This window comes from Zingiber officinale, chromosome 2B (assembly GCF_018446385.1).
Source record: "Zingiber officinale cultivar Zhangliang chromosome 2B, Zo_v1.1, whole genome shotgun sequence".
NCBI lineage: Eukaryota > Viridiplantae > Streptophyta > Magnoliopsida > Zingiberales > Zingiberaceae > Zingiber > Zingiber officinale.
Window position 1 is genome coordinate 23,747,691 of NC_055989.1, and position 12,502 is coordinate 23,760,192.

General features: G+C 36.5%; 1 non-coding gene across 1 annotated transcript; it reads left to right on the forward strand.

Moving 5' to 3' along the window:
* Positions 1-735: 735 nt before the first annotated feature.
* Positions 736-809, forward strand: TRNAR-UCG. The gene has a single exon. It is a non-coding gene; the product is annotated as a tRNA-Arg (tRNA).
* The last annotated feature ends 11,693 nt before the right edge of the window (positions 810-12,502 follow it).

A 12,502-nucleotide genomic window follows, 5' to 3' on the forward strand; every position in this document is an offset into this window, starting at 1 on the left:
TTGTCCATTATTTTATAATAAGTAAGCATAAAAAGGAGTAATACATATTTTCATGGAAAATTTTCCATGCGAAGACTTTCCTTAATTCTTAAATCCGTCCTCCAAAGTAACTAAGGTCTATATAAAGCTCTGAAGGGTTCTTAAAGTTCATCGCACTAGCAGCTGCGATGAGGTGCAGGTACAGGAAGAGGATAGAGGTAGACAGGCAAGGAGAACTTCTCAATTCTCACCGGCGTCGATCCGGCATTGAATGGAGACATCTCATTGGCGACCTTCTTATTCCGACGACGTTCAGTGATAAGGTCGGCGCCAATCATGTGCAGATGTGCTATATATATATATATATATATATATATATATATATATGCAGAGAGAGAGAAAAAGCGCACGAAAAGACAAAAAGGGAGCAATTCCTTCGGAAAAAACGGGTCGGCGAAATGTCACCGCGGTGCACCAAAAGAGAGAGACAAGGCAATACGATCATGCCATGAAGAACTGTCACATCAGCGATTCTCCTAGAGCCGGTCCCATAAATATGAAGGGAGGTAAATATAGATACACAGCTGAAAGCGCATAGCCGGGACGCTAACCCCAGGCAATACGACCATGCCATAGAGAAGGAAGGAGGTGTTGGGTGCGATAACGTGTTTATTTTTTTAAAAAAAAAATTATCAGCAGGTATTGCAAAAGGATATCATAATATCATTTATTACTTAGAACGAAATTATAACATCTGACCGCATAGCGCAGTGGATTAGCGCGTCTGACTTCGGATCAGAAGGTCGTGGGTTCGACTCCCACTGTGGTCGTTTTTTTATTATTACTCTTATTAACTGCAAATTTACTATATGAACAACGCGCAGTAGATCAAGTAAAGGATCTCAATTCTTTTAACAAACAGCCCACGGAATTATTATTATTATTTTTTTATTACTCTATTAATTAACATCACACCCAGGAGCTCTATGGTGTCATAGTAAAATATCATATATTTATAATTTATGTCATATATTTATAATTTAATCCAGTTATAATATATTTATAGAAATTTTTTAATTTATCCTTAATAACAAATAGAAAATTTTTATAAAATTGAATAAATCATGTTAAAATTAATTAATAAAACTAATTAAATTTAAGACTAACTGAGTTTATCAAATAGGGCCAACCGGTAATTAATATTCTATAGACGCTGTCTGTCACCCAATAGTCGCCCTTATCAACGGCTTGCCCAGAAGAGATCGGCGAGAGGCCGAGTGGCGTGAAGGAACACCCCCACTGCCAGTAGATCAGGCACAAGCTCCCGCCCAGGTCCAACTAAAGCTCCCAACACGACAGGACAAGAATCGCAATAACGTCGCTCGGGCCAATATTGACATGATAGCAGGAGGCCCAACTGATAGAATTCAACCGAGCAAGAAAGTTACATGCTTGCCTCTTGGAGATTCATGCGGTCGATTGTAGTACACAGCAAGCTGCCAAGCTTTCGTCATATCCTTAGGGGAGGAGCTCCTAATGAGGATGTGTTGATCAACTTTCATAATCGTGGACGCACCCTCAACCTATAACGTCATTTTGGGTCGGCCGACCCTAAATGAATTTCGTTCGGTCATCTTAACCTTTTGCTAGAAAGTAAAATTCCTTGTAGAAAACTAGGTGGGTGAATTCAAGGGGGAATCAACTAGTGGAACGCAAGTACTATGTAGAAATCATCAAGATCGAGGCGAACTCTACCCGAAAGATACAACGAATGGAAGTCAACACCATCTGGGAGGCACCACCCACCTTGGTCTATGAAGATAAAGAGGATGTTCAGATTCGACCAAGCCGGCCCGAAGCCACTACCCAAGTAGCCGCCGACCTACCTTAAGAACTTAAAGAAGAGTTTGTTGTGTATTTAACACGTAACAATGATGTTTTTGCTTGGGAGACCAAAGATATCACCAGCATCTCCCTACCGTCATGTAGCACGTACTCCACATTTTCCCTAAAGCCTCGCTTGTCAAGCAGAGAAAGAGAGATATAGGGGTGGATCAGAATAAGATTATCAACGCAGAAGTAGACAAGCTACTAGAGGCTGGCTACATCCGAGAGGTGTAGTTCTTGAGATGGTTAGCCAACATAGTCCTGGTGTCCACGATAGGAAATAAATATCGACTTCAGGGACCTCAACAAAGCATACCCGAAGGATTATTACCCCTTGCCGAGAATTGATCAGGTGGTAGATTCAACTTCTGGTTGCGAGCTAATTTGCAGGTTGGATGTCTATCAGGGGTACCATCAAGTGTCGCTCGTTAGAGACGACCAGGAGAAGGTTAGATTCATAACCGCCGAAGGCACTTATTGTTATAATGTTAAGTTATTCTGACTAAAAATGTTGGTACCACTTACCAACGACTTATGAACAAAGTGTTTTGAAAGCATATTGGCCAAAATATGAAGGTTTATATGGACGACATCCTCATTAAGTCCCTCAAGGCGACTGACATGTGCACTGACGTGGAGGAAATTTGCCAGATTTTAAGGCAGTACGAACTAAAGCTCAACTCTATCAAATGTTTGTTCGGAGCAAATTGTTAGTTGGTCCTAGGAAGATCGTACCGGTTCCACTGTACAAAAATTTTGTACAAGTGTCGAATCTTTCCTAAACAACCTATTGTGTTCTTTAGAAATTAAATTAGGAATCGCAAACGGAACTTAACATTATATATTCCAAATTTAATTTATCTATTCTTAATGGTTTAGATTTGGATCACAAGCGGAATTTAACATTATTGATCCAAATCCACCTATGTTATAAAGTTGATTAAATATTTATTTCTAAAATCGGCTCCCTAGTCAAACATGGCGAGACACTAGGCCTTCTTGGGTATGGGATCATCCACCACTGCCTCGACAAAGCCTTTAATAGAAATTCAATATTTAATTTCCTAAAATAATATTAGGTTTAACCGAAAAGAACAATCGAATCACAAATCCGAAAAATAAAACAAAAAAACACAACTTCGAAACAAATCTGAAACTCTAGAATCATATGCCTCTTGTGTTTGGAATTCATACAAAGAAGAACTAGCATGATACGGAAAATAATTACTAGTTATACCTCTTCTTTGTATGCTAATAACCTTGAGATCTTCTATCATATTCCTCACTCGTCATGGATGTCGTGTGGGCGACGATCCTCCAAGATGAACACCACGCAAAAGTTCCTCCTCCTTCTCTAAGTTTCAGCCACCACCACCACCAAGGAACAAAGAGAGCAAGGGGAAAAGAAAAGGGAAGAGGACCGGCCACAAGAGGGAGCACAAGCAATAGAATAAGAATAGATGCAATCCCTACTTCTCCTCTTCTTCTCCTTCTCTTTGTATCCGGCCATACAAAACAACCACAAGAGGTGGCCGGCCCTAGCATGAAGAGAAGCAAGGGCCAACCCTTAGGAGAAGACTAGAGAGAAGAGAGAAAAGAATAGCATTGATATCTCATGAGGCCTCCCCTCCCCTTTTTTTATATTACTTGCCCAAGGCAAATATGGAAAAGATTTTTACAAAAATTAAAATCTTCCTCTTGTTTTTCTTTTTCCCCTTTTATTTTTCCTTTTCCTTCCTCTTGATTGATTCAATCATTGATTGGTCGGCCCCTTGCTTGGGCACCAAGCAAGGGTGGTCGTCCCCTTAAAAAGGAAGAAAATAATTTTTGTAAAAAATTTATAAGCAATGAAGAAAAGCTCTTATAAAATTTTACAACCTCTCTTTTAATTCCCTAAAGTGGATGTTAAAAAAGGAAAGTTTTAAAAATTAAAACCAAGTTTTAAAATTTAAAACTCCTCTTCTAAAATTTCCTTTTTTAACATGGTTTACAAAAATAGAAAGTTTCAAATTTAAAACTCCCTTCCTTTTTTCTAAAACCATGAGGATGGTAAAAAAAGGAAAGTTTTAAAACTTTTAAACTTTCTTTTAAACCATGTGGCCAAATTCAAATAAGGAAAGTTTTATATTTTAAAATCTCTCTTTTAAAACTTGTAGATATCTACAAAGAGAAGATTTTAAAAAATTCAAAACGCCCCTAAACTTTGAATTATGTGGCCGGCCCCCTTCTTGCTTGGGCACCAAGCAAGGGGCAGGCCCCTTTGAGAAAGAAGTGGCCGACCCCTATGGCTTGGTCACCAAATCATGGGCCGGCCCCCTCTTGGACACCAAGATGGGCTTTTCATGAGTAGATTTGAGGCTTCATTAAGGCTACGACAGGATTTTAGAGGAGAAATTGGTTTTGGCCTTCCGACAAACTTGAGTATCCCGTGTTCGCCCCGAACACACAACTCAAGTTCATCAATAATAACTCATTCCACTAGAGAGTTATTATTGCACTACCGCACCAATCCTAAATTACATTATAGGCTCCTTCTTATTATGAATGTGTTAGTCTCCCTATGTTTAAGATATCTAATGTCCACTAATTAAATGAGTTATTGACAACTCACCTTAATTAATTTCTTAATCCAAGAGTAGTACCGCTCAACCTTATCGTCATGTCGGACTAAGTCCACCTGCAGGGTTTAACATGACAATCCTTATGAGCTCCTCTTGGGGACATTTTCAACCTAGATTACTAGGACACAGTTTCCTTCTATAATCAACAACACACACTATAAGTAATATCATTTCCCAACTTATCGGGCCTATTGATTTATCGAACTAAATCTCACCCTTTGATAAGTTAAAGAAATAAATACTAAATATATGTGCTTGTTATTATATTAGGATTAAGAGTACACACTTCCATAATAACTAAGGTCTTGTTCTTTTATTAAGTTAGTATAAAATAACTTACCTTAAATGGTCCTACTCAATACACTCAGAGTGTACTAGTGTAATTTATTAGTCAAAATAAACTAATACCTAATTACACTACGACTATTCCAATGGTTTGTTCCTTTCCATCTTAGTCGTGAGCTACTGTTTATAATTTATAAGTAAATTGATAACATGATTTTCTGTGTGTGGCACCACACACCATGTTATCTACAATATAAATCAATTGAACAAATACACTTAGCATATAAATGTAGATATTGACCAATGTGATTCTTTTTATTTCAAATATAAATGTTTACAAAAAGCTAGGCTTTTAGTATACACTCTAACAATCTCCCATTTATACTAAAAGACTAAGTTGTTATATCTGCTGTCATACATCTGATTCCCAACCCTTCAACATGCCCATCAAAAGCTCTTGCCTTAAGGGTCTTAGTGAAAGGATCTCTCAGGCTATCATCTGATGCAATATAGGTGGCAACAACTTCTCCTCATTATACGATATCTCGTATTGGGTGGTACTTGCGCTCTATTATGTTTACTTACCTTATGGACTTATGGTTCCTTCGAGTTTGCTACTGCACCACTATTATTACAAAAATTGTAATAATTTTGGACAAACCAGAAATCATGTCTAATTCCATCATGAAGTTTCTAAGCCATATAACTTCTGTGGCTGCCTCAGAGGCTGTCACATACTCAGCTTCTATGGTGGAGTCTGGAAAAGCACCTATGCTTAACACTCCTCCATAGATATGGCTTCACCTCCTAAAGTAAACACAAAAACCCCGAGGTCGTCTTACTATTGTCCCTATCTGATTGGAAGTCAAAATCCGTGTAACTCACAGGGATCAAATCATCTTCTTAGTAAACTAGCATATAATCTTTAGTCCCTCTAAGGTACTTTAATATATGCTTTATGGCAGTCTAGTATCCCGGTCCTGGGTTACTTCGATATCTGCTAACTGGGCAAAACAAATATCTGGTCTCATGCACAACATAGCATACATTAGGCTTCCGACAGCCGAAACATAAGGAACTGCCTTCATGTCCTTTTATTTCCTTTGATGTCTTTGGAGACATCTCTTTAGATAAAGCTACTTCATGCTGAATTCAAAAACTAGGTTTCAAATTGATACAAATTTGAGTGATTTTCAAAGTTTTTGAATTTTTATCAAAACTTTAAAAATATAATAATTTTTCATGAAAATATATATTTCCTTGTTAGAGGATATTAAAATAAATATGTTTTCAAAATTTCAAAAAATTTTGAATTTTCTAGAATTTTATGTGTATTTCTGAAGTTAGCTTCAAAAATCTGAAATTTGGATTACTTTGTGCCAGTGGACTGCGTCAGAGGACAGTCGACTGGTGCCTGTATTTTTTAGCATTCTGATTATAAATTTAGAATTCATTTTTGTCAAATTTAACTCAAAGTTGATACCACATTATACTTAGTGCTTAGATGCAATCTTTTTGATGATGTCAAAGGGGGAGAAAAGACAAAGTTTAAGTTAGAAACTTATTTCTCCATATTTGTGCAAAACTTGAAATTAAGGTGTTAGAGTATATGTTAAGGGGGAGCTTGGTTTTATGCTTCGTGTTTTACATTATGCTTGTAATTTTTAAGTTGGTATTTATGCCTAACTTAAATATATTTTCACACATCAAAAAAGGAGAGATTGTGGGAGCAATCGACGTAGGTTTGATTTAGTGTAATCATGGTTTTGATGTGTGTGTCAAAGAGTTTAAGTTAGAATTTTATATTATTTTGATATGTGTTTGAGTCATGTAGGACTTGGTGAAACACATGAGTAAAATCTCATCCTATCGCTTGGGTCCTTGAAATCGGTGAAGGATGGTGCATCCGAGGGACCGTCGGACAAAGAGCAAAGGAAAGGGCCGAAGGAAGCGGACTTCAAGGCAATGTGAAGGATGGCACGGAGAGGAGCCGTGGGCTCAAGTGCATCTGAGGGACTAAGGCCGAGGAAGAGAGCTTCAAGGGCGACTCTAGAGAGGATGAGTGTGAGTAATGTAAGGGATCAATCTACTAGTACTGAGGCTAATGACTAATCCAAATTCACGAGAGCACAGAATGGTTTTGTGCCCGACGGTTGTGAAGACCAGTCGATTGGTAGAAAGTTGTTGGTAGCCGTTGGCAAAATCTCAAATTCTGCGAAGTTTCGTTAGCTGTGTCGAACAGTTGCACTAGTCGACTAGTATATGGATCAGTCGACTGGTGCAGAAAATGAGTTGGCTTGTGATCAACTCTTTCCACTCTATTTAAAGAAGCTTTGAGGGATGAAGAAGGTTACAGATTCTTGTTGAAAAACTCCTACGTCATACCTCAAGCTTCCAAGCCTTTCTCTCCCTCTGAAACCTAAGTTTCATCTTGTAAAGAGGAAGAGAGCTTTATGAGAGGTTGTACTCCACCGAGAAGGAGTAAACTCTTGCCGGAGATTGCTAGAGACTAATCCACCAATGGATTGAGGGTTTGTCCACCTCAAGAACAAGTCGTGGAGTAAGAGCAAGTAATCTCCAAACCACGAAAAGAAAATGTATTAGAGTTTGATTGTTTTCATTGTTATTGCTTTCATTGTTTTAGTTTTACTCCACTACGTAACTAACGATTTGTAGAGAAGTAATCGATTTGGGATGACCAAGCTATTCAATCTCCTTCCAACCAGCCACCGATCTCCAACATACTTTTCTATATTACTATCCTTCGAATGTTGATATTCTTTGTAGTTATTAATTAGTGAATTCATGTTCTTTAACTGTATAGAAGTAGGTGATTAAAATCCAACATCTGTTAAGCATCAAAGATTTTACACTAATTCATGCCCAACTAGGATTACAACTTTCTTAGACACCATCTTTTTTAGTTAAGTAAAATGCCTTGATTGTTCATGAGTAAATTATACTCCTTCCATATGCTTATCCTATAAGTCAGACGTGAGTTTTCTATTTGTTCTCTTTTGGTCAACACAAATCATCTCCACGTAGCACTTTTAGCCTGTTTGTTGATCCCCGCGAGCCTCGCCCACTTCGTTCCCTATAAGGAACTTGATCTTTTGATAATAGGTGGAGGTCACTTCTTGTAGGGCGCTAGTCAACCCCCCTAGATGATGTTGTAACCATAAAAGTGGTTAGGGTGGTCTGGCTCTTAGGTTCCTCCCTAAGGAGAGTGGTAGTTTGATCTGGCTAAGTGGTTGAACTGCGTGCCCTAAGAACCTGAACAGAGAAGTGTTGATATTTTGTAAGTCCTCCAAGCCTATCTCCATCCATTCCAACTCCGCCCAAAATAGAATGTTAATAGAGTTGCCCACATCAATAAAAACCCAAGCCACCTCGAAGTTGATGATCATAGCTCAAATTACTAATACATCATGGGGGGTAGATGCCTTTCAAATCTTTAGGTCTAATGGTGTGCATGGGTCCTAACTCCACAGTTGGCTCATTGTTGGACATTCATTTTTTCTCATTGTTGGACATTCATTTTTTCTGGCTATGTCTCTTCCAGGCCCTATTGGAGTCACCATCAATCATGGGCCCCGACAATCATTGGTGGTGAAGAAGATGTGGCATTTAACTCCCTCATAATATTATGTAGCTAAATTTCATTCTTAAAGCAACACAGGTGATCCTTCAGGTCGATATTGCTATTATATTGATGGTTATGGAGTGGTCGGAAGTGCCTATGTAAGTCTTCCTTCAGAATGCTCTCTGTGAATGACATTTGCCATGTGGCCACCCTTTTAGTTGGTAGTGACTCGGTTAGCTCATTACCAACGGGTCATTTATCAGGGAGGCATACCGAAGTAGCTCCTCTAGAGCTTTGTGTCGTAGGTTCAACTTCAGGTACTTCGTCAATAGGTGTCATATCCCCTTCTTCCTCAACTCAGGAGGCGGGACCTTGTCGTAAAGTGGCTTCGACTACTGTGGCCACCATTCGTGAGAGTTTGTCCCACATAATCAGGCCTCTTGTTGTCTTGATAATTATCGATGCATGAGACCGATGTGGTTCAGATGACTTCTCTAGTTGAGGTTCCATCGTAGTTCTCTTGGTATTTACCATCATAACTTTTTGTATTTCTTCTCATAGACAATGCCAATTTGATGGGATCCTTCTTCACCCGTTTAGGTTCTTCCTCTCCTTCTTCCTCAAGGGCGACAATGATGGTTGTGCTTTGTGAGTCTACTCTTAGAGTCTTATGGATCAAAACACATTAGTCAATGATCGACGTTGCCGGTGTGGCCCCTCGATAATTAAGTCAATGCTAGGTTGAAAGAATAAAGGCTCTCGTGTGCAAGATAGCGTTTAAGAGAAAGACGGAGAAGATTAACCTTCGTACATGAGAAGAAAACCCTCTGTTCGCTTATCTTTGTGAAACCTTATATAGTCACAAAGGAGGAAGGTCCACATAGACCACCACGCCAGCCCTGAGAAGGTCGCATGGATGATCACACGAGTAAGGCACCGTCCACCAACTAACTATACTAATGGGTCGTTGCTCTGAGGGTGACAACCATTTGTCCAACCCACTAGTGTTGTCTAGTTGTTAGCTCGATGTCGCATGTCACTTTCCAAGTGGGTAGCCTTGTTGAGGTCAGTTTAACATTAGGAATTGTTAGAGGTTGGTGTCCAAGATAGCCCGCTTGACCAAAATCCCTCATCGTTCTGGAACTACTATAGCCACTTGAGTAATGAGAGTCGAAGCTTGATGGGCCTCTATTATTATGAAGGGCATGGGCTAAGAATACAAGGTTCTAATAGACGATGACCCCACTAGGTTCACCCGGGCTCATCAAAAATAAAGATTTGTATATATGTATTACAATACTATTTTCTTTCTAATCTATTCTTATAAATCAATTTTCATAGTATGTTTCATGCCTTATTATAAATACTTTTCAATTATTTTTTCCTTCATCAATTATTGACTACTCATTGTTCATACAAGAGCTGAATTTTAGATAAATCATAAATATTATTTTGTATATATACTTAAGTTTGAATTTTATGGATAATTATGGTTGTAGAATTTTATATGTTGTCATATTTGACTGAGTCCAACTTTCCAATATTCTTATTGCAGCATCTTTATTCCCCTCTCCCTCTATTAGTAGGTTAAGAAGTTAAGCCATTTACTTCACCAATGATGAATCTCCTTTCTTAGGTTGTGACTTATAGAAAGCACAAACCTATTGGATCCATAAGGAATCTTTCTTTGTGTGAACGTTCCATAATACTTTTATTATAAAGAATTTATTCCAGATTTTAATTCTCGGAAACCCAGTCCTCCCTCCTCTTTTGGATAGCATAGATCTCTCCATGCCACTAGTGACTTCTTAGAGTCCCATAAGAAGACTCTACATAATTTGATTATGTTATCTACAACGGTGGCTGATATAGGAAAGATGGATACTGCAATTTTATCTATCAAGGGGCATCATACATAACTTTGAGTTTGACTATTAATAGAGGTACTCCCAAGTGACGAAGCGGTATATATAGACCCTTGAGATATTTATGTTATAGTTTAGATTTCCTCCAACTCAAGGCCTAAAATACCTGATGGTCTTAACCATATCAGAATCAACACAAAACATGACTAATGCATTCTTAGGAACCTCTTATAAGTCTCCCCATGCCCCAAATTTCAACTTTCAGAGTTTGTATGACCATTAATGAGCTTTGACCAAACTCACTAATAATTATACAATGTCCATATTTTAAATTTTTTGACATGATCAGAATCAGGAGAGTTTCAAGAACACATTGATATTATCATTGGGTGAATACGATATACCTAACCTTAACAGTGATTTTGTATTAAAATTACATAGAACTATTTAAATTTTAAAAATCCACAACATACTATCTAAATTATGAAATTAAGGTTTGAGGATATAATAAAACTCAAGAGGTTCATAGGAAGTGCATTTGTCTTAAATTGAGTTGATTTTGATATTTTAAGACTATTAATGATTTTTGACAAAAATTTATTAATGATTGTACAATATCCAGATTTTAAAATTCTGGACATAATCAGAGTCAAGAAAGTTTCAAGAACACATTAGTGCTATGTTGAGTGAATATGATATACGTAAATTCAACAATAAATTTATGCCAAATTACATAAAACTATCTAAATTTAAGAAATTCATGGCATGATATCTAAGCTGTAAAATTAAAATTTGAGAGTATAATGAGACTCAGGATGCTCTAAGGAGTCCTAGTTTGAATTGATTATGATGTTCATAAGGTCATTAGTAAGTTTTGATCAAAACTCATTAACAACTATGAAATATTCAGATTCTAAAATTTTAGATATGGTCATAGTCAGGGAAGTCTCATTAACACATTAGTATTATTGCTCAGTGAATATGATATTTCTAAATCTAACAATGAATTTGTACCAAACTACTCAAAATTGTATAAATTTTGAAAATTTACAACAACTTATCTAGAGTGTGAAACAAGGTTGAAGGACATGGTGAGACTTAGGAGACTACTAAAAGTATATTTGTTCTAATTTGAATTGATTCAGATGTGGCTAAGGTCATAAATGAATTTTAAAATTTTGATCAAAATTTACTAATGACCTTAAACTTATCTAATTTAATCCAAATAAAAAAATATTATATTAGGACTATCTTGAGTATAATCATACCCTTCCAACATGATTTCATTTTATCTTTAATCCATTGTAAGATTTTTAAAAAAAATTAAGAGAGATTCAAAACCTATCAAGCTGATTTAATTTTTTATATTTTAAATGTACTTTGGTGTTTGAGTGAGTCGGATAAATACATGTATAAAAGAGTGGAGTATTTGTTTTTGCTAAAAAGGATGTGATTTAATAAATAAAAAATATAGTGCGAAATTTGAAAATTAATAAAAGTTTAAGTACATGGTTTAATAAAATGTGAAAAAAAGATTGACGAGTGTTCTGATTAAAAAAAATATATTATAGTACAAGAGTTAATTCTAATATAAATAGCGAGTCAATCCTAAAAAGATGCTAAAAAGTGTTTTTCATCAATTCTATAGTGAGATGAAGAAAAATAAATTAAATAAACCTCAAATAAGAGAGTTATTTGTCACAACCACAACTCAACTCTTATCTATTGATGTAAATATACTATTTAGATACCAACTTAGATTCTTAATCATCATTTTGTGCCATTCAAAAACAAATTTGATAAATTTTTGAAGTTTATTTCAATGATAATATCTATTAATACAGGCAATCGATGATATCGATTGATCAACAATTTGGTAGTGATGTTTGTCATTAAAAAATTTAGTATATTACGAGTACCATATTGAAATATAACAAATTATATCGAAAATTTAATATATTAAAAATTTTAGTACGATATAAATATGTAATTTAATAATTCAGTATACTGTATCAATATATAATATAAGATTTCGATATTGATATACCGTACCAAACCTGTCCTAGTTTTGTGGAGCTATCATGGATATCAAACTATTGCCTCCGAGTGTTCTTTTGTCACCATCATATTGATGTGCACAATACCTGTCCTAGTTTTGAATCCTGTACCAAACCTGTCCCAGTTTTGAATCCATATGCTTAAGTTATATTCCAGATATACTCGCTAGACAAATTAGAGAGAAATGATAGTCTACTTTCAGATTAATCAGACGATAGTTGGCC